Source organism: Rhinolophus sinicus, chromosome 6 (genome assembly GCF_057876585.1).
Source record: "Rhinolophus sinicus isolate RSI-liver-muscle chromosome 6, RSI-T2T, whole genome shotgun sequence".
NCBI classification, from domain to species: Eukaryota; Metazoa; Chordata; class Mammalia; order Chiroptera; family Rhinolophidae; genus Rhinolophus; species Rhinolophus sinicus.
The window spans coordinates 15,493,911-15,516,365 of NC_142506.1; the positions used below are offsets into that span (position 1 = coordinate 15,493,911).

The window sequence follows — 22,455 nt, forward strand, 5'->3', positions numbered from 1 at the left end:
CTTCACCTTCTTCACCCAGCCTCCAACTCCTCACCCACCTAGCAACCATTAGTTTGTTCTCTGTACCTATGAGTCTGTTTCTTATTCTGTTCACTTATTTTGTTCTTTAGATTCCACATGTAAGTGAAATCATAGGGTATTTGTCTTTCTCTGTCTGACTTATTTCACTTAGCATAATACCCTCTAGGTCCATCCATGTTGTCGCAAATGGTTACGACTTCATTCTCTCTTATGGCCAAGTAAAAATACATGTATATTTGTATCACATCTTCTTTATGCAATTGTCCATCAATGGGCATTTAGGTTGCTTACATATTTTGTCTATTGTAAATAATGCTACAATGAACATAGGGATGCATGTATCTTTTTTAATTAATGTTTTTCATTTCTTCAGCTAAATACCCAGAAGTGGAATTGCTGGGCCCTAAGGCACTTCTATTTCTAATTTTTTGAGGAATCTCCATAACCATTTTCTGTAGAGGCTGCACAAATTTGTAATCCCACCAACAGTGCACAAGGGTTCCCTTTTCTCTAAGTCCTCACCATTGGTTGTTTTTTTTGTTTGTTTTTTTTTTCTTTTTTTTTTTATTAGTTTCAGGTGCACAAGACAAAGCAAAACTTAGACGTTTATCATTTATATCCCTCACACTGTGTGAACCCCCCTCCCCCCATCCACTATCCCTCTGTACGTTCCCAAAACCTCTCACCTTCCCCTTATCCCCACCCCCCCGCCCCTCTAGCAACCCTCAGTTTCTCCTCTATGTTGTTTTTTGATTTATTGATGATAGCCATTCTGACAGGTGTGAGGTAATATCTCATTGTAGTTTTAATTTGCACTTCTTTAATGATTAATGACATTGAGCATCTTTTCATATGTCTATTGGCCATCTGTATGTCTCCAGATAGACATTTGGAGAAATGTCTATTCAGGTCCTCTGCTCATTTTTTAATTGGATTGTTTGCTTTTTTTTGCTGTTAAGTTGTATGAGTTCTTTATAAATTTGGATAGTAACCCCTTTTTGGATATATTATTGGTGAGTATCTTCTCCCAATCAGTAGGCTGTCTTTTTACTTTGTTGATGGTTTCTCTTGCTGTGCAACAAAAGCCTGGGGCTTTGAAATGATGTTCACAGCTGTCTTCAGTGACTTAGCTCACTCCCCTGGACTCCCTCTCTCAGGAGACTCCACTCCTCAGAACTGATCCAACTCCCTTTGCGTTCTTCCTCTAACTACAGCTTCGTCTTGTTTCTCTTCCTAGTTGCAACTGAATCTTTTCTTCAACATCGTGAAAACTGCCAGTTCCTAAATCCCCTCTCTCTTAATCTAAGACCATGAATCTATTTCTGGTTTCATTTTCCTATACTACTCAGGTAGTATCTTTTGGCCAACTATTTTAACAGTTTTCCAAAATACTACGTGATCCTGTTTTCTAGCTAGCCTGGAAAACTCCACTCACATTTCTGATCAAATTCCTTTGTAAAGCAATGCAACTGATCAGATAAAAACTTGGAGAGACTTGAACGCATTTGGAATAGAACATAGTAAACAAAATGCCATCACCCAGAAAATCTGGCCTATACGACCTTTTTATTCTAGTCCATTAAGTGATTGGTTAAATGTGTTTAACAGCTAAATCCCAGCACCCACCTGTGGTTGTTCAATACCATTTGAGAATATTATTTAATATCTTAATGGAAGAGTAATTTGGTTATGCACAGAATTTAAAAAGTTTCTCCTAGCCATATAAAGCATATATTTTAATAACTAAATGATTTCACAAATTTCATTAGGAAATGTTTAAATTAAACTGTATTCTGATATAACTGTTTCAAGAAGTAGTAGGCTAATGATGTTTTATTACTATTATTAATAATTATTAATATTATTTTAAAGATTTTCTGTTAAATTAATGAAATTTACCCATATAATAATATATAATTGATAAAAAGTACTCAAGTTTTATGAATATATACACTAAAATTTATACACATGCACATTTATACAATCACATAAATATGTAATTGAGTATTGCTATTTATGAAGTGAGACTATAAATAACTAGACTGATTTATTTTTTCCAAGCCACCCATAAATATAAGCCAAATTTTATTATTCACTGAGCCTTGGTTTGTAAATCACAGAGTAACAGAACCAAGCTCATGTTTATGAATAGGAAAAAAATATTATAAAAGTGATTGGCAAATTGAATATGGGTTTGATTTTTGCCTCTGCCAGAACCTGACTGATCTTTTGGTGTCATAAAACTCTAAATCATGAACTTCATGAATACAGCAGAGTTGTAGGCTATGCTAACTTTCCATTTTTAAAAACTGTGAGTATTAATCTACACTTCCTACTTCAATTTGTAAACAAATACCATATTAAATAATAATCCTTACTTACAGAATAATTACTGTTTTGGCTGGTGCCAGGTTAAAAGTGAACTAGAGAACCAGATTTAGGACTAGAGGAATTCAAAGACTCAATAAGCTTTGCAAGGCCTACTTATGAGGTAGCACTAGTTCAGTTGGCAAGTATTTTTCGAGCAACATTTATAAGCCTGTGGTAGTTGATGTTTCATTCCTGCTGCTGTGTCATAACAAGACCCTTGGTCCACGTCTTTGCATCACCACACTCTTCTATCTACATGCCAACAGTTTTGCTATAGCCAGATCCAGGCTTTCTGTCAAGGCAGGAGCTAAATCATACGAGACCCTCTCCCGCCCCCTCTCCAACCTACAAGGGCGCTGTGGGGATTTAGCATCAAGGCAATATTTACTCTACCTTGCTTCAGGACCCTATTTGCTTGATCACCAGCCAAAATACCAGCCTTTCATTTTGATTTCCTTTACTGTACTCTCATCAGAGTTTGGGCTTTCTTTTTTTTCTTTTTTTAATTTCCTACCCCTCATCTCATTTCCAAACTTTTCTACGAGGATACTAAACTTCCAGTTCAATTATTAAAATCTTTGGCACTGTCTTTGGGGGATTTCCTGCGATGTTTTCAGCGAGAATAAGAGAGGACGACAGGTTGGCTATGTGAATAGGACATTTCCAAAAGGGCTCTGTTCTTAGGCAGAACGTATGTTCACATGAGTAGGTAGTTGAGATCGGGTAGAGGCCAAAGTGATGGAGGTGAAAATGTTGAGCTCATTAAGGGTGATTGCAGGAAATGTGGAGAGGAAGACAGGATAATCCCCCAAAGATAACTAGAAAAGAACAACTTCATTTTCTCTCTTGTTTTTTCTTCAATCTTCATCTTCTCATCTCTAATGCTTATACCTTCTTTCAGTTGTGTCTGCACACTCTGCCTTTCTCCCGATTTAATGGAATAGGTGTCCTGGTCTCATGTAAGGTGACACCCTCCTTTAATACTCTGGAGACCAGCACTTTTCTCTTTCTTTACCACGACATTACTTTCTTCCTTTCCACTGACTCCTTCCTATTTGCCTTAATAACCATCTTTTAAACAGACCGCATATCTCTTTCCAGTTATCATTTCAATATATGCGTATGCCCCCTCCACAGTAAAATGCTTTAAAGAACTCTCTGTACCCATTGCTTCCACTTCCTCACATTCTATGTTTCCTAAACTCACTGTAATTGAACAGTCTTAATTGATATCATTTTTATCAGAGTCACCAACATCTTCTTCCCAAAAGTTAATGGTCAACTTTCTGTCTTCACTGAATGCAACATCTCCATAGAATTCAACTGACCACTCACTTCTCTTAATTTTATTTTCAAGGCTTTTGAGATCATATTTATGTGTTTTTTCTTCCTTCTTGAGGGACACTCTTCCTCAATCTCCTTTGCTAGCTCCTTTTCTTTATCAGACCTCTAACAGCCGGAAACTCTTATGGCCCTGTCCTCAGCCATTGTCTGTTTTCTAGCTATACTCATCTCGAGGTAAATTTTTTTTCATTCCCATGGCTTCAAATGCCATCTAAACACCAATCTTCCTCATACAAAGTACTTCATTTAACCTTGATGAATAAATAAATGAATGGCAAAAATGTAACCATATTGGTAGTCTTGTATATGTGAGTATCTTGTGTATATTTCACTGTGTGACCTTGAGAAAACTACTTAGTGTATTCATGCCTCAACTGGTAATGTAATTTAATGCCTGGAGTTCTTGTGAAAATTAAATGATAATGTACACAAAGCACTTGGCATAGTGTCTAGAAAACAGGAAGCACTCCATAAATGCCAACGCAGCAATACATATTAGTTATATTAAGGTGGGGACATTATTTGGAAAAACACAATTAACTCAAGTAAATCCATGTTCAGAAATTTTCCTCCTAATTAAGTCAAGCAAATCCAAGTTCGGAAACTTTCATCCCAAGGTCACATGCACAGGATTATATAAATCACTTGACATTTCAAGAACGTCTATTCAGAAGCATTCCCGGCAAGATGCTTAAATGATGAAGCCCTTTATTTGCTCAAGGTGATGGTTTCCTAGCTCCACCACACTTGCCCAAAAGCATTCCAATACCTCAATTTTACATAGGAATGGAGCCAATTGCATAGAAGTTGAGAGTAGGTGTTAGTTATTAAATACAGACATAGGTTTAAGTCTATCCACACTGGGAATAGTTGAAATATTTACTCCCTTTGGAGAACATGTCATAGGTAAAAGGCAAACTTAACTCATTCTTTCTAAATTTATACTGTTTGATATACAATGTCTCATTTTATCTTTAATTCAACCTTATAAGGTGGCAGGAAGAATATAATTTGTATTTTACAGATGAAAATATTGTGGTTAATTAACTTGTCCAAGGTCATGTGACTTATAATTGGTAGTTTCATCCCTGGGATGCAGTTCCTGGTTATTGCTAGTCTACTGAATGCTCCAGTACCGGCCCTTACTGCTGCTGCCTTGTCAAGTCTGCAGTGACCTGATTTTATTACATTAAATAGAACAGGTTTTTTTCCCTTAGCACCCATACCTCCACTTATTGCCATCTACAAGGTTTCCTTATCACCCCTGGCCTGAGAAGCTGCACCTTCTGTGCTTTAGCCTATTGTATATAAGTGTACATGTCATGGAATGCGGTGCATTAACACTTGAGGGCTTCCCTAAGGCAGAAGATACCCAGACACTCAGCAGTTATAAACTCGGACCAATGAAGGAGAAAGGTCCATGGCAAAAGCACAGCTTACAAAGAGATTTCTTTACAAAGCAGTGAGTAGGGAACAGGATCAGAAGCACTCAGTGCTGGGTCATTACCACCTTGCTATATCAGTTGAAGTGTAAATACTTTGAATCTGTTTTCTCATCCGAAAATGAGGACACTTAGGTTTAATTCATAGGGTCACCATGATGGTTCAAGTGTCTCACACATTAGAAGTGCTTATTACGTATTTGTTCCCACTGCAGCCCCTCAATAACTCCTGGATCATTTTGGTTAAAGATGTCACACTGCAGTGAGTGGCAAGAACAATTGCAATTGGGCAGTTCATTAAAAGTGCAGTAGAAAGTAATTAAAATCAAATATGTACTCTTGCCTTGTTCTTTGTTTCAAATGTGTTCACTTTGTTTTGTAAAATTAATTGAAAATCTCAATGCAGGAAAAACTATATGGAAGGTAATAGGATGTTTCTATTGCTCAGCCCACTTAAAGTGTCTTTTTAAAAGTAAATGCTTATGTCATTTGAGAATGCTTGGTTTGAAGAAGAAATTGCATCTTGGATAGGTCCTGCTTTGATTTCCTCAAGGGGATTTTTGCTGATAAATGAGCATAATCTTGTGTATCAAATGCACAGACTCATTTAAAAATTTATCTTTTATTCTTTCAAAAATATCATCTTTTACTCACCCACATAATGTTTTTTTCTCCCTCAAATAGCCCCTACCTTGTTAGAAAAGCCAGAAGAAAAAAGATTAGAAAATGAACTATATTAATTTTCAGAATCTAGAAATCTGCTTAAGATGCATTTCTATAATTACAGCTTATACAGATACCCTGGAAGTAAAAGAGGCCGAATGTTTCCAATTCTCTTATATGTTATCAAATTAGAAGAGAAAATGGCCAAAATGCTTAAATGAGTATACTTTTGTGAGGGTCAAATTGATGAGTCAACAATATTAATAAAAGATAATTTTCCCATTCACATCATCAATGGATCTATAAACTGTTCAAGTTGTTCTAAAGTTATAATTCAAGTTGTAAAAGTGATAACTTACAAATTATTTTACTGATAACATTTATAAATTGCTTTTCAGTCTTAAAAGGTATTTTTGATTTATTGTTTCATTTGGTAAACAATCCAGCGACAGGGTTTTCTTTACGCCCGTCTCAGCAGATGGCTAGAAATTGAGTCACAGATTTAAGGAACGTGTCTAGAATACACTCCAAATAAATAGAAACGAAAAGAAAGAACTTGAGCCTGGGTCTCTAGACCTCACCTACAAATCCTTTTCAATATCCACCTTACTTTAGACTTATAAGGCCTTAGTGTGGGCATGAGTTACTTCTTGGGGAGCAATTTTGGATTGTCACTACTTTGGGTAAGTCACTAACCTCTCTGAAGCTCAGGTATCTTTTCTTAAAATAGGGTCATCCAGTTTCCTCCCCAGGCTTTAGAAAGAGCAAAGGATATAATGAATGTGAAGACACTTTGTGCTGGATTTTCCTTTTGCTATTCCGAGAGTCATCAATTGGACATTCAGGTCTGTAGACGCCAACAGTCTAGCAAAACGGAAAGAGCGTACCACTGGTGAACCTCAGATCTAGATCGAAATCCTTGTTCATCACGGACTAGCACTCTAACCTTACCCAAGTTCCTTACTTTCTGCAGCTCAGTTTCCTCACTGGCAAAACTGGCACACGCAGTCAATGCAGCTTTACGCTCCATCCCTGATTTACTTTTCTTTTTTTAGTTGAAACGGCTGTTACACAGGTTTTCATTATATTTAGGATATTGTAAGAGATACTTAATATCTACATAGCACAGGAATACTTGCCTTTAGAGCCACCCAGTTTTATTTATTAACTGTAAATTCCATCTTCACGTTACAGACAGGTCTATCAAATTGAGTTAAAATAGAAGTAATATATATCCTTCTCAGTTTATGACCAAACACAACAAAAACATATCTTGAAATCCAAGCAGATAATAGAAAGACCCAAGAGAGAAAAGAAAAGATCTGTGCAGAAATGAAACCTTTGCTCAGCTGTACGAAACAGAGAAACAGAGGCTTTGATCGCTGGGTGAAGGGCAGACTGCTTAGGTATGGTTTCCGTGCACACATAGTAAACTCAGGCCACCTAGGGAGGTGGGAGGCCTGAGAAGCCACGGGAATGACTCAGGTGCTGTGAAAACTCTCAGAACTTGTTGATGTGAATTAGCTTCTTTCTCAGACCCCATAAAGAAAGCCACCAATGGCCAAGTTTGAGCATAAAGTATCCATTTGCTTTCCTTTTTTTTTTCTTTTACTTTATCGAGGTAACATTGGTTAATAACATTATATAAATTTTAGGTGTATAATATTATAATTCAATACGTGTATACTCTATTGCGTGTTTACCACCAAAAATCTAGTTTCCTTCCGTTACCATATATTTGACCCCATTTACCCAAGTCACTCTCCTGCCACCCCCTCTTTCCTTCTGGTAAACTCTATCCTATTGTCTGTATCAATGAGTTTCTGTTTTTGTTTTTTAATTTGTTTGTTACTTTTTTGGTTTATATTCCACATTCCACCTATGAGTGAACTCATATGGTGTTGTATCATTTGATTCACAATCCTTTCTTCTTGCTAAAGCAGCACATGGCAAAAGGGAAATTCTGTAAGTAGAGTGGCAGCCAGGAGTCACACCTTGCTACCACTCTCCCAAACAACTTTCGAGGGGGACCTGTCATACCCACCCACGAAACCTCCTGCTGAGACTCTGGCAAAAAAATAGATTGCTTCACGCATCAGCAGCCCAGAGTTATTTTGGGTCTGCCATTTACCAGCAATGGGGCCTTGTGTGGGTCACTTGGCCTTTCTGGGCTTCTGTTTCTTTATCTATAAATCTATGACGCTGGACTGACTATTGAATATCTGCCAGGCCCTCCCTGCCCCAATGTTCTCTGATATCCAACATATGAACTGATAACAAGGGTTCCCGAACTAAAACAAATTCAGTGTTGTATCCAATTTGGAATGCACTGACATGATGTTACTAGATTTAGCATATCTGTGGAGAGGGGGGAAAAAAAAACAGAGTTTACTGGCAGCCTGGGTGAGTCAAAAGGCCAAGCTATTTTTGGTAAAGCCCACTAAACTGGCTCAGGCATTTATATGCATTTTCTCAGCAATTGGACAAAGGCATCCTACTCGAATTCCAGGGAAAGACTTACCTACACCTTTGCTGCAAATTAGTAGTAAAATAAAACAACTCCGCTGAGCGAGGGCATCCCACACTGAACGCTGGCTTTGTAACATGATAAGTGCTGCAGACTGCTAGTTGGTAAGGTTGTCGAGTGACCTAGTCATGGAGTAGGACTCATAGCTTCAGGCAGGGGGAGAGAAGCATGTTTGCACTATTTTTTTCCTTTTGTCCACATTAACTTGAATGAATAAGTCATCACCGTGTGAAGACTTCTGTTGCCAGTGCTATGAGATACGATGACCATTATATGTTGAGTGTGGAAGACAGCTTTGCGAATGCAAGTCAGATACGTGGTCTCCCTGGTCCATGCAGATAATTACAGTAAATAATATGCTTTCCTTTCCTCCCCGACACTGCTGTCACATCAAAACTACGAACATTTGAGGGAGTGCAGCTGTGCTAACGCGAGCTGACGCTGGGGTATAGCGTACAACACGGCGACTACAGTTAGCACTGCTCTGCGGTATGTTTGAAAGTGGCTAAGAGAATCGGTCCTCCAAGTTCTCCTCACAAGGAGAAAAGCACTTGTTTTGTATCTATATGAGCCGATGAATTGTAAGTACACTTGCTGTGGCAATCATTTCGCAATACCCTGTTTCCCCGAAAATAAGACCTACTGGGACAATCGGCTCTAATGTGTGTCTTTCAGAGCCAACATTAATATAAGACCCAGTATTGTATTATCTTATATTATATTATATTATTATTATATTATATTATATTATATTATATTATATTATATTATATTATATTATATTATATTATATTATTATATTATTATTATATTATATTATATTACATTATATTATATTATATGATTATATTGGACCGTGTCTTATACTATAGTAAAATAACACCGGGTCTTATACTAATTTTTGCTCCAAAAGACGCATTAGAGCTGATTGTCTGGCTAGGTCTTATTTTTGGGAAACACAGTATATGTAAACAAGTCATTATGCTACTCACGTTAAAGTCACACAGTGCTGTATGTCAATTATATCTCAATAAAACTGAAAGAAAATGAACAAGAAAATAAATACATTAATTAGTTTTTTTGTTTTTTTTAAAGAGCGCACACTCTGATAGCTAGTATGTGAATGAGGCAGCAAAAACTGACATTAGGAGCAGGAACTTTAAAATTAAAGTGCTGAGACATGAATCTCAGCTCGGCCTCCTTTACTAGCTCTGCTGTCTTGGCCATGATAGCCTCTGGGAGACTGAGTTTTTGCGTCTATACAGTAGTGATAACAGTTGCACCCGATGTGAATATGAATATACATGTGAAAGCAGTTAGCATAGGGGCTAACACACAGTAAGTACTCAGTAAACACTATCAGTATTATTAGTCCACTGTGAATTACACTTTGTATAACTGTATATACTTCTTTATTAGGATACTTGACAACCTTACCCCTCAAAACAGAAATTCATCTATTTTCATCCGTTACCTATTTTGCCACTTAGGATCCATTTTTGCCATTTAACATTCATTTTGCCGCTTCACAGGTAAAAAGTTAACCAGATTTACCCACAACACCACCAAATATGAACCTCTGAAGACATAGGAACTGGGTCAAACCACCTTCCAACCAGAAAGGAACTGAGCAATGGAAGCAACATGGAGAAAGCAGATGAAGAAATGTAAAAAGAGAAGCTGGCTGCTATAGTATCATTTATACTATAGTATCATGCTAGAGTATCATTTAGGGTCTTAACTAAGCTACCCCTAAAACCTCATTCTTGAAATGTTCACTTGTGTAAGCTAACAAATTCTCTATTTTGATTGAGCCAGCTTGGGGTAGATCTTATGCCACCTTGAAAAGAACAGGTCCTAACTATTAGACACTTGTTAAAAATGCAACTCTCATGACCTAATGAATCATTCTTCAACAGTGAGGCGAGGAATTTTCAATCTTTAACCCAAGTAATTCTCTCACAAAACCAGTGTTATGGACTGAATTGTGTGTCCCCACTCCCAAAATCTGTATGTTAAAGTCCTAACCCCCAGTACCTTAGAATGTGATTATATTTGAATATAGGGTCTTTAAAGAGTTATTTAAGGTGAAGTGAGGTCATTACAGTGGGCCCTTAACCAAAAGGATTGGTGTCTTTATGAACAGAGGAGATTAGGACACAGACACACACAGAGGGAAGAGCATGTGAAGACACAGAGAAAAGATGGCCATCCACAAGCCAAAGAGAGATGCCTCAGTAGAAATCAGCCCTGATGACACCTTGATCTGTGACTGGAGAAAATTAATTTCCGTTATTTAAGCCACCCATTTTGTGATACTTTGTTGTGACAGGCCTAGGAAACAAACGTAATCAGCTTTGGGAAACATCAATTCTGGGATTCCTCATTCTATGCTAACATCTGTTTTGCAAACTTCGAGCCTTTGACTCTCTCTGCGACCGGAAATCACAAAATTCCAGCATGGCCCATTCCATCTCGGAACTGCTCTCTCTGTGAAAAAACCTTCCTTAGTTTGTGCTGAAGTTTGTTACAACAATTGAAGTTCCTAATGATAACACTGGGACACTAAGAATCTAAAGTGGTCTCAGAATAATCCAAGAAAACATTTTACTCACTGAAAGTTTAAAGTTACGTATACTATTTACGGTTTGATATGACTATCCTAGCTTTTAATGAATTTAGGACATTTCATAAATATCATTTGATTGTAACTAGCACTCTCCATCTACCGATTGTTTTCGATAAAAGATAGTTTATCATAGTTTCTAAAGATAGATAAAAATATTATGTGTGAAGTTTTCATTCCCAAAGGAGTTCAAACTTCTGAAGTGTAATCACCAAACGATGACAAAATCTCAATAGTTTTGGCTTCGCAATCCTTTTTGAGGTCAGACCCTTTTGCTTGAGAAGAAACGCTTGTTGCCTACAGATTTCTATCTTCACATTGCACACTATTACCATAAAGTGACAGGCAACTCCTGTCAGAAAATGATACTTTCACTGTTTTACTAATAGTTCTACCAACTGTTTTACTGAAGCAATGATTATTTGGACAGGTCCTGTTCAGTGAAGTTGTTTAAACTGATTCTATTACCTGTAAAATTGACCTCCAAAGCCTTTTCATTTCAGAGAGGATATTTCTCATTGTGAAACGAATACTGACAGGCTAAAATTGAATAAAGGTTCTTTCATTTCATCTGACTCCATTGAAACTCATATTAATCATGATAACAGCAATAGTAATAACATCTATTGATTGCTTAGTGTTTCTACTAGAAGCCTTTAAGTGTATTGCCTCATTTAATACAATTATCCATTGATATAGGCTGTATTTACTATTTGCATCCTACAGGTGAAACTCAGGGAAGTTTTTGTAACTCAAACCACACACTTCAGTTAAGTAGCAGAATCAAGTTTCTTACCTGTTTGATTTGGTGTTAAAATTCTGCTCTCAGTGACAGGATGCATCCCACAAAGAGAATCCACAGTCTGACGAAAGGAAAATTCATCCTCTAAGCAACCCCTGTAAAATATCCATAAAACAGTGATATTAACACCTGTCTCTTGAGGTTGTTGTAAAGATTAAATATAAATGTAATTTATCTCAGTATCTGGCCACAGTTCTTGGCAGACATTTCTTAAGTGCTTTATAAATGTCAATTTTCTCTCTTTCAGCCATTTTTGCCCTGCATTTCTAGGGCACTGAATTGGGCCACACAGGAAAACCTATTATAAATAGAAGGTACAGTTGCTTTTGTCCCTCCTAGAGTATGTATCCAAGTATAAAGACAAAAGACTGTAATATGAAATAATTACAAAATAATCTATTTTAATGAGCACTAGGGTTTTGTAGCCAGCCTGCAGTGGATGCTCATTTTGTCTCCGCCATTTGTATTAGGTTGGTGCAAAAGCAACTGTGGTTTTTGCAATCATTTTTAACCGCAATTACTTTTGCACCAACCTAATAAAATCTTGCGCCAGTTACTTTTCCCCTTAACATCTCAGCATCCTTATCCAGAGAATGAGAATCAACCCCACTAGGTTGAAATGAGGATGTTAATAGCTATTCTTTGTTGGTGTTAATTTTCACCTGGGAGGATTGTGAGAAATTTGCTTACTGTGTCTCATTCAGGCCTCACAATGACATGATGAAATGGATACCAGTTCACCATTCATTCTTGGGTCAAGGTAACCAAGACACAGGGAGGTAAATGTCTGACAAATGTCATGTGGCCCGTTGTGGTACAGCTGGGAAGCCATCCCAAGCGTGTGGCTTTACTGCCTAGTCTCCTAACACGCTACACAATAACGACTTCCGGGTCATAAATGATATATGTGAAGCTCCAGAAATATTTTCAATGTTCCCAAAACGGCATATTTGCCATTATATTATAATTATGCGCCACTTGACAGGGATACGTTCTGAGAAATGTGCCATTAGCAATTTTGTTGTTGTGTGACCATCAGAGAGTGCACTTATACAATCCTAGAAGGTATAGCCCTCTACCATGTTTCCCCGAAAATAAGACCTAGCCAGCCAGTCAGCTCTAATGCATCTTTTGGAGCAAAAACTAATATAAGACCTGGTATTATATTATATTATAGTAAATAATATAAGCATTACAGTCTCACAGTAAACTAAGACCAGGTCTTACATTAATTTTTGCTCTAAAAGACTCAGTAGAGCTGATAGTCCGGCTGGGTCTTATTTTCGGGGAAATACGGTACTGTAATTGTATGTGTTATGTTTTTGCACAGCTGGCAGCGCAGTAGGTTTGTTGTCACCAGCATCACCACAAACACATGAGCAATGCATTCCACTACGACATTATGATGGCTAAGACTTCACTGGGCAATAGGACATTTTCAGCTTCATTATTATAATCTTAAGGGACCACCGTCAGACGAGGTCTGACAATTAAGTCTGTGAACTTGCTGCAACAATATTGCTAATTTTTTTGATATCAGAGGGATTATTCATTATGAATTTGTACCAACTGGACAAACAGTTCACCAAGTTTACTATTTGGAAGTGCTGAAAAGGCTGTGTGAAAAAGTTAGATGACCTGAACTTTTCGCCAACAATTCATGGCTCTTGCATCACGACAATGCACCAGCTCACATGGCACTGTCTGTGAGGGAGTTTTTAGCCAGTAAACAAATAACTGTATTGGAACAACCTCCCTACTCACCTAGTCTGTCTCCCAATGACTTCTTTCTTTACCTGAAGAGAAAGGAACTATTGAAGGGAAGACAGTTTGATGACATTCAGGACAAAAAGGGTAATAGGATGACAGCTCTGATGGCCATTCCAGGAAAAGAGTTCCAAAAGTGCTTTGAAGGGTGGACTAGGTACTAGCTTCCCAAGGGGAGTACTTCGCAGGTGACCATGGTGATATTCAGCAATGAGGTATGCAGCACTTTTTCTAGGATGAGTTCGCAAACTTCATTGTCAGACTGCGTATGTGCCATCTGGTGCTGACCGAAACATTATTTTTTGGCGCATGACTGTATTAATGTGTAAACCAAATATCAATTTAAAAATTCTCTTCGGCTAAAGGGAGATAATAAAAGGTCGCCTGACTTGTGAAAATAATAATGCCTTTATGTACACTGAACAGCATTATGCTTTTTTTCATTCCCTAAAAGAGAGAAAGCTCTAAACCTATGAAATTGATGGCATTTCCAGGCTTTTTAGATCCCTTCTTCTTCATGTCATTTCAAAAGATGACTTCTAACTTGATGACTTTTCCCATTAGCTCGGAGCCACTCCGCTTGCTTTTCCTAACAAAGGTCTACAGATAAATCATGCGTGGCTGACGTGATCTCCTTCAAGTGCTCAGTGGGCCAATCTGCCTTGATGTGGTTCCTTTCATGGCTTCATATGGCACTTGTGGGACATGAGTGGGCATGGGGCCAGAGGGGTCATATTGCACCCATTTGTTTTCTTCAAAATGAAGATTGTGTTTAAATCAAAAACTGTGTTCCAGGAACAAATCATTTCCCTTTGAAGCTCTATCTCCTAACATGATATTTGAAGGTTTTGTGGAGAGAAATAATTTGCATTTTTACACATTCCTCCATGTTAATTCTGCCCTTTCATTTACAGTGAAGAAGGAAAGATTCAGATCCATCCTCCTTTCTTCAATATAAAGACAGGATCTATTCCGTGAGGCTTGCAGTTTTTAAAAATCATTTTCCAAATGATTTAAGCTGTATAGTCTTGTCTCTATTCTTGAGTTTTATGTACACATTTCTGTACTTAAGTAATACATTTATGATGTTTTTCAAAAAGAAAGGAATACCTACTAGGATTGTGGTTATTGCTGAGAGCCATGTTTTGACAGGCTCAATAACTAAAAGCCGTCTTAAAACGATACTGATCAGTGAGAGGAAAGTATAGTAATTAAAACAACAGCATGGTGTCTCACTTCATTTGGGCTGTTGTAACAAAAATACCATTACCTGGGTGGCTTATAGACTACAAACATTTGTTTCTGTCAGGTCTGGAGGCTGGGAAATCCAAGAGCAAGACACTGGCAGATCCAGTGTCAGGTAGGGACCCACTTCCTCATAAATACCATCTTTTCCCTGGTGGAAAGAGGCAAGAGACCTCTTTCTCAGGCCTGTTTTATAGGGGCACTAATTCCTTATAAAAGGTTACACTGTCATGACTTAATCACCACCCTCACAGGCCCCACTTCTTGATACCATCACCTTGGGGTTTATCATTTCCACATACGAATTTGGAGGTAGAGGATACAAATTTCCATTCAATCTATAACACAGGGGGCTTTATAATCATTATTAAGAAAATGGAAAGGCAAGCCGCCACCTGGGAAAAAATACTGATGATACATAGAACTGACAAAGGATTGGCATCTAGAATACATAGAGAACACGTACAACTGAGTAATTTGCAAATCCAAATTTCTTAAATAGGCAAGAGATGTGGCCAGACACATCAGAAATAAAAGCTATCTGAATGGTTACCAGGCACATGAAAGATGCTCAACATCATTACTCATCAGATAAACGCAAATTAAAACCCCTACCAAATGAAACCTCTCTAATCATTACAATAGCTAAAATTATAAATACAAGAAAGCAAGAATACAAATACAATACAAAAAAAGCAAGGATCTGAAGCAAGTGGAAGTCTCACACATTTCTGGCAGAAGACAATTTAGCAGTGTCTTCTAAAGTTAAACATACACTTATCATATCACCCAGCAACTACAATTCTGGGTATTTACCTAAAAGAAATAAAAACATATGACCACACAATGACTTCCACATGAATTTTCACAGCGGCATTTTTCCCCATAATAATAATTAAAATAAAACAAAACAAAACAAAAAAAACGAGAAACAATCCAAATATCCAATAGTTCGGGAGAACATAAATATTGTGGTACATCCATTCTGTAGGCTACTACTCAGAAATAATCAGGAGCAACCTACTGATATGCAAAACAACAATGATGAATCTCAAAACCATTACGCTGAATGAAAGAAGCCTGACACGAAAGAACACCCACTTTATAATTCCTTATAGATATAGGTCTATATAAAGCAAATTTAATCTTTATAGATTAGACAGAGAACAGATAAATGGCTGCCTGGGGCCAGAGTGGGAAGATTGACTGAGAGGAGGCACAAGGAAATTTCCTTGGGTGATGTATACATTTTATCTCTTGATTCTGATGATGGTTACACCAATGCAGACATTTATCAAAACCCATTCCACCATACACTAAAATATATGCGTTTTACCTTCATAAAGCTGATTCAAATTAAAACAGCCTGGGAACAAATAAATATGCAAATGGTTATCTTGGAAGAGATGGAAGTTTTTAGGGGAAAAAAATGCTTTGAGCCAATGTTTGGCAGACTGCCATGTACTGGATAAGTATTCAACTGGCTCTGTGAATCCATGGATGGTAAATAAGAGTAAGAATAATCTTAGAAAAACATAAGTGAAAATGTCCTGAAAACTGGAATTTTTGAGTTTGATATTTGAGAACTTTTAAAATTTTCTGATTTGATACAATGCAAAAGTCCTCTAACATTTGAAGAATTTGATAGCATATTGACTTGGTAGAATTAACCTTATTACAATTTCCCTTATAAAAATTGATGTTTTGTGATGTCTCTTGAAATACCTGAATTATGAAACTAGAAATTAAAATTGTATTCAAACATGTATTAGAATGGAAGAAGCAATGGACTGGATTCTGTCCTTGGCTCTAGGTTATCTAGATAAATTAACTTGGAATGAGTCATCTCCATGTAACTCTATTTTGTAATTTGTAAAATCAAAGGGTGGGTATATTTCCAGGTCTCTCCAATTCTTAAATTCCTCGATTAATTGCCCTAACTAGAGACTGGGATTTGATGTTTGGCTCTAGAAGGATGTGTGGAACCATAAGAGGGCAGCATTCCATTTACACAATTGCTTACACAATTTCCTGCCAGCGTTCAGTACACCAAAATAATAGGACTTTGAGATTGGTACAGCATTTGCTAGTACTAACCCCCTTAGGACTATGTTAAGAAAAGTAATTTTTCTATTTTAAGTAAGAACACATAAATTTATTGCAACTGGAGTCAAAGGAGAGGCATGTTACTATTTCTCTGGCTATCAGGCTTCCATCTATTGAAATTAAGGAGACTATTCTTCAATCTCATCAACACCGTGACATATTAAAACACACTTGTCAACCCAACTCAGTGGGGACACTCTAGGGTCAGGATGCAGATTTATAAAAAGATTTTTCTATGGATTGTGTGTAAACTACAACGCATATAGTTGCAACTAAATGTCCAAAATCAGTTTCAATGTCTCACATCAAAGTCACATTTCAGTAACAAGAGGTGAAGTGGGGAAAAAAAAGTTCTCAACTTGGATGAGAATTTATTTGGATCTTATTTAGTTCTCAACGTATTTTTAAAGGAGTGTAAGGCTTAGTAACTACTATTAAGGCATTTACAATTATTTAAAGAAAATGGGTAATTGAAGAAAGATAGATTCTTTTATAATAAGAGGAATTCCAATTTTTTGAATCAGTGCTCCAATTGTTAGCTATGATATATGCCTTATAAGCCAATCATCTGACAAGGACAGAAGGCCATGGAAGCTTGCTCAGCTCAGGGTTACAACAACAAACTCATGGTTTACAGAACTACACACTCTCTTCTGTCCTCAACACTGGTTCACTCAATACTGGTTCACCACCTCCTGGTTACCCTTCTCAACCTGAGGGTTGGAATGCCCTCTTACCTTTCTCCTTGGCTTTCAGTTCATTCTCCTACACAATGTTGAAGTATCTCATCACTCGCTTATGAAATCACGTCCATCTTCCATTGTTAGAGGAAAGGAATGTTTAACCGTTTGGAAAAGAAAGGTCCAAGTACAGGGAAATTGAAGAAACTTCACCAGTTACCAGCTATGTCCACACCCAGAGGACAATGTGTCACCCTGTTGGCTTACTAGGGATGTCTCAAAGAATTCATCTGACTTGCTTCAAATCACTGTCTTCATTACATTCATTAGAGTGTATGTTGTCTCACGATAATGGAGTGAATAGGAGAAAATGAACAACACAATGAATCACACTGCTTTTCTTTGAAAAGAACATTTACACCAGAAATAGAGAATCGCGTTTGGCCAAAATTGCCCATGAGAGAACACAGCAGAATTTACAAGTTGAGGGAATGTAGAAATGCTATATAAGTTTGCATCTTGCTACAGACCAGAGGAAAGCCATGCCTAAAAATGAAAAGAATGTCATTTGATTACAAATGCTTTTTTTCTAATTATACTCTGACTCCATTTTAACGTTTAAAACCAGTACTGATGTAATCTTAGGATGTTAATAAAACGTAAATTGCTTTTATCCTGACCTTCTGTTTTATTGTTTCTCCTCAGCTTTTAATATAGAATAGTTATTGCAATGGAAACGTTAAACTTCCTGTTTGTATTTCTGGAGCCTCAAAGGGCATGGAAGTTAGCCAGTTTAGGCTTTATTAGCCAGCTACTGAGAGAAAAAATATCTGCAGCATTTTTGGTTTGTTTTGCTGCAGTTCACTAAATGAAAATTTGTCCCTTAAAAGTAAACTTTGTGGTCAATGCCACGGAAGTGTCTCCCTTTTCTTCTGTTAACAAACTATAAACGTTACGTTCGTGTAGGTTAACTTACTTGGAAGCTCTGTAATTGCTGCATCTAAATAAACATGAACTTGAATCTAAACATTCTCAAAACGTCTGTGTTTCTCTGGAATATTGGATGATCACAATGGGTAAGACTGGATAACATTTCCAGATGTGTTCCATCATGGCTGCCACCCATTGGAGGAAGTTGACAATGAAGAGGTGAGTCCTTGGCTTTCCAGGTTCATAAGTTTGATTCTGTAAGTTCACCTCGATTTCAGCTCTGATGCTACCTTATAAACAGGAAAGTCACTTTACTAATTACTAAGGGAGCTACTGAGAACAGTGAGAATGAACGACTCTGGTGATCAGAACATTCATGTCCGATAGCCCTCCTTTCATGGTCTTTCCTCGGAACAACGCAATTAGGAAACTGCTTTAGTGATAGATAGTTGCTTGATGAGACAGCAGTAGAGGGACCGAATGTCCTTGAAGGAATTTTTAGTTAAAGGCAGATACACCTCTCTCTAGTGATCAGAACATAGTACTTTGGTCTACGCTTTTAGATGATTAGAGGGTAATTATTAGAAGAAATCTATACTCTCTTTTTTTTCCTTCTGATGTGCTTGCATTTATCCTAACAACTTGCCCTTTATTTTACCACCTAGGGCACCACACAGACACACACACACACACACACACACACACACCCCGGGTGTGCCAAGAAAATGTATACAATTGGACACCTTGGTCAATGTTGCTCAAGCAGTAGTTTGCCATAATCAGAAGTGTCTGGACGCTGATGGTAACCACTTTGAGCACCTCCTGTAACTGCAAAAGGCAAATGTGACTTGTATTCATCTTTTGTTATTGGTATATATTGAGTATTACAATATTAATATAGTTTTTTCCTTTCTTAAAATGTGTTTACATTTTTTGGCACCCCCTGTATGCATGTGTGTATGTATGTATGTATGTATATGTATTGTGTGTGTGTGTGTGTGTGTGTGTGTGTATGTATGTGTGTGTGTAGAGAGAGAGTCTTTGCTCTACAGAGAGTTAATTTTAGTGGTGAAAAACAGACAATTAAATAAGGCATATAATATTTTATGTGGTTAAAAAATAATATTGCATAGGGAACAGAGTCAATGGAATTGTAACAGCTATATAGGATGTCAGAGGGGTAATAGATTGGGGGGGTTATCACTTTGTGAGGGGTGTAAATGTTGAACTATTATATTGTTTTGTACACCTGAAACTAATAAAAAATTTAAAAAGAATAATAATATTAGGAACAAAAATAAAGAAGAGTTAGAGAACAATGAAGGAATTGCTATTCTAGATGACATGGTCCCTAAAGTCCTCTCTCAAAATGTGACATTGGAACAAAAGCCTGAATTAAGTGGAGGGCAGGCCATGGATGTATCTGGAGCGAGAGGGCTTCAGGCAGAGTCACAGTGAAACGGCCCTGAAATGGGACAGCGTTGGTTGAGTTTGAGCCAGAAGAAAGACAATACAACTGGACCAAAGTGAATTCAGAGAGAGTGGTTTAAGATGTGGATGGTACAAGGCCATTGTATAAAATCTGGAGTCTACTATGAGTTAAACAGCACACAGCTGGAGGTTTGGAATAGAGTTAGGACATGACCTAGTTAATGCTTGAAAGAATCTCTCTGACCATTGCATATAAAATAAACTGCAGGAAATGTAGTAGGCAAATTCTCAGATGGCATCCAATGATTCCTGCCTCTTGGAATTCATGTTGTTGTGTGATATATTTCTCTTGCATGTGGGCAGGATCTGTGACTTCTTTTAACCAACAGACTATGGTAACAATGATGGGATATTTCTGTGATTAGATTCCACATGATTGTAACTGCCATCTGGCTAGCAGACTCTCTCTCTCGCTTTCTCGACTTGCACACTTTGGTGAAGCAAGAAATTATGTTGGAGAAGCCCATGTGGCAAAGCCAACAAGGTACTAAAGACCCTCTTAAGACCCTCTGACCCACAGCCCTTTAGTAACTGAGCCTTGTCTATAATCACGTGAGTATGGAAGTAAAACTTTTCCCAGTCGTTCCTTCAGGTGAGAGCCTGTCCCTGGATCGCATTTTGACTGCACATTTGTTGGGTTCCTTGAGGCAGAGGACCCAGATAAGCTGTGCCCAGATTCCTGATCCACAGAACTACTAGGTAATAAATGCATTAGTTGTTTTAAGCAACTGAAAATTGTGGTGAGTTGTTATCCATCAATAGGTAACCGAGGTAGAGAGTTAGGGTAGAAGGTGAGAGAACAGTTAGGAAGGCAGAGCTGTGACCAAGTGAGAGGCACCAGTGACCTGGAGTACAGCCACTGTAGTGACGATGCTGGGAAGTAGACAGATTCTGAAGGCTGAGCTCACAGTTTGGCTGATGTATCAAATATGACTATGAGAGAAAGAAAGGAGTCGAGGAGATTATGAAGTCTTTTAGCACAGCAACTCAAGTTACTGTTTACTGACCTAGGGAAGAGTAGAAGAAAAGAGTTTTGTATTTTTTTTTATTTCATCTTTTTTTTTTTTTTTCACCTCTTTTGGGAAATGAATTGGGGAAAACGTTGGAAATAAGAGTTCTATCTTGGATGTGCCCTGTTTGAGATGGCTATCAGACATTTCCAAGTAGATATTAAGTCTAGAGTTCAGGGGGAAGGCCCAGGTTGAGTATACAAATTTAGAAGTCACATGACTCATCTCACATTCCCTTTGGGAGATTGTAAGAGCAGGTACCTTCAGCCCTGGAGAGTAAAGAAGAAAGCAGAACATGGAAATAGCTCTTTACTTGACTCCCTAAAAGCCAAGAATCATGTGAAACCAGGAAAAGCTACAGAGAAGTCCTCAAATCCCACTACTGAGAATCTCTGGTACCTTCCAATTTGTGGCTGGACTGGGTGAAATACAATGATAAACAAATAAATGAGTGGTGAAGTCAAAAAATTTGGTTATATACTCAACGTAATTTTTTCTACTCAAGGAAATACGGACACCACGGGTTAAATAAATGTTTCACATTACTGAGTAGGTGCCACTTTGTGAGGAGGGTGTAGGAGGGAGACACATAAATGGTATTAGCAACAAACAAATACATTTAGTTTGCCCAGTAGTTGAGCTAATAAGCGGATGAGCTGGTAGTGTGAGTGGGAGCAGTCAAGTAGGAGTTAAGATAACAGATGTCAGATGTCTGGTTTCAGGTCGAAGAATAGGACAGATGTATCTGAAAGCTCCTGATGTAATCCCTGATGTAATTTATCATAGCATGTGGGTGATTCTGGTATTTACTTACTGAATGAGGCACCAAGAATTTCCCTAGAGAGTGTGACATTTCTGTGGCAAACGTCACTAGGAGATAAGATGAGGACAAATATACATGAAATTCTTTCAGAGCAACTTATGAAACATGTTATCTGTTTTGTGACGTAATATTGCATCATATTTTGCATATTAGCAAAGCATCTACAGTTTTCCTGCCACTTTAAAAGAATGCTGAAGGGGCCATTCAATAACTGAGAGCATCCCAGTGTTTTTTGTTTACTTTCATGTGGACTCCTGTGGTACCTCACGCACAAACATCCATCCTCACGGATGTCTTATGGGCACATATTAACTCATTTAATTCTTATAATAACTCTTCTAGGAAAAATCTATTCGTAATAGATGAAACTGAGGTACAAAGGGGTTAAGTAACCTGGGATCAAATAGTGAGCAAGTGCTACCACTGAAATTTTTAACCCAGGAGATCTGACTCCATTGCTTTCATGGCATGATTGTAATAGACTTAATGTTTGTGTCTCCCCAAAATTCATATGTTGAAGTCCTGACCCCAATGTGATGATATTGGGACATAAAGCCTTTGAATGGTAATTAGATGAAGTCCTGAGGGTGGAGCTCCTATGATGGGGT

The 22,455-nt window shown here is 37.6% G+C and overlaps 1 long non-coding RNA gene across 1 annotated transcript in view; it reads right to left on the bottom strand.

The window, feature by feature from the left end:
• Positions 1 to 22,455, bottom strand: part of LOC148757836 (uncharacterized) — a 364,219-nt gene that overhangs the window by 57,445 nt on the left and 284,319 nt on the right. Inside the window, exon 7 of the long non-coding RNA XR_016021507.1 lies at positions 11,790 to 11,890. This is a non-coding gene — a long non-coding RNA (uncharacterized LOC148757836). The remainder of the gene's footprint in view (positions 1 to 11,789; positions 11,891 to 22,455) is intronic.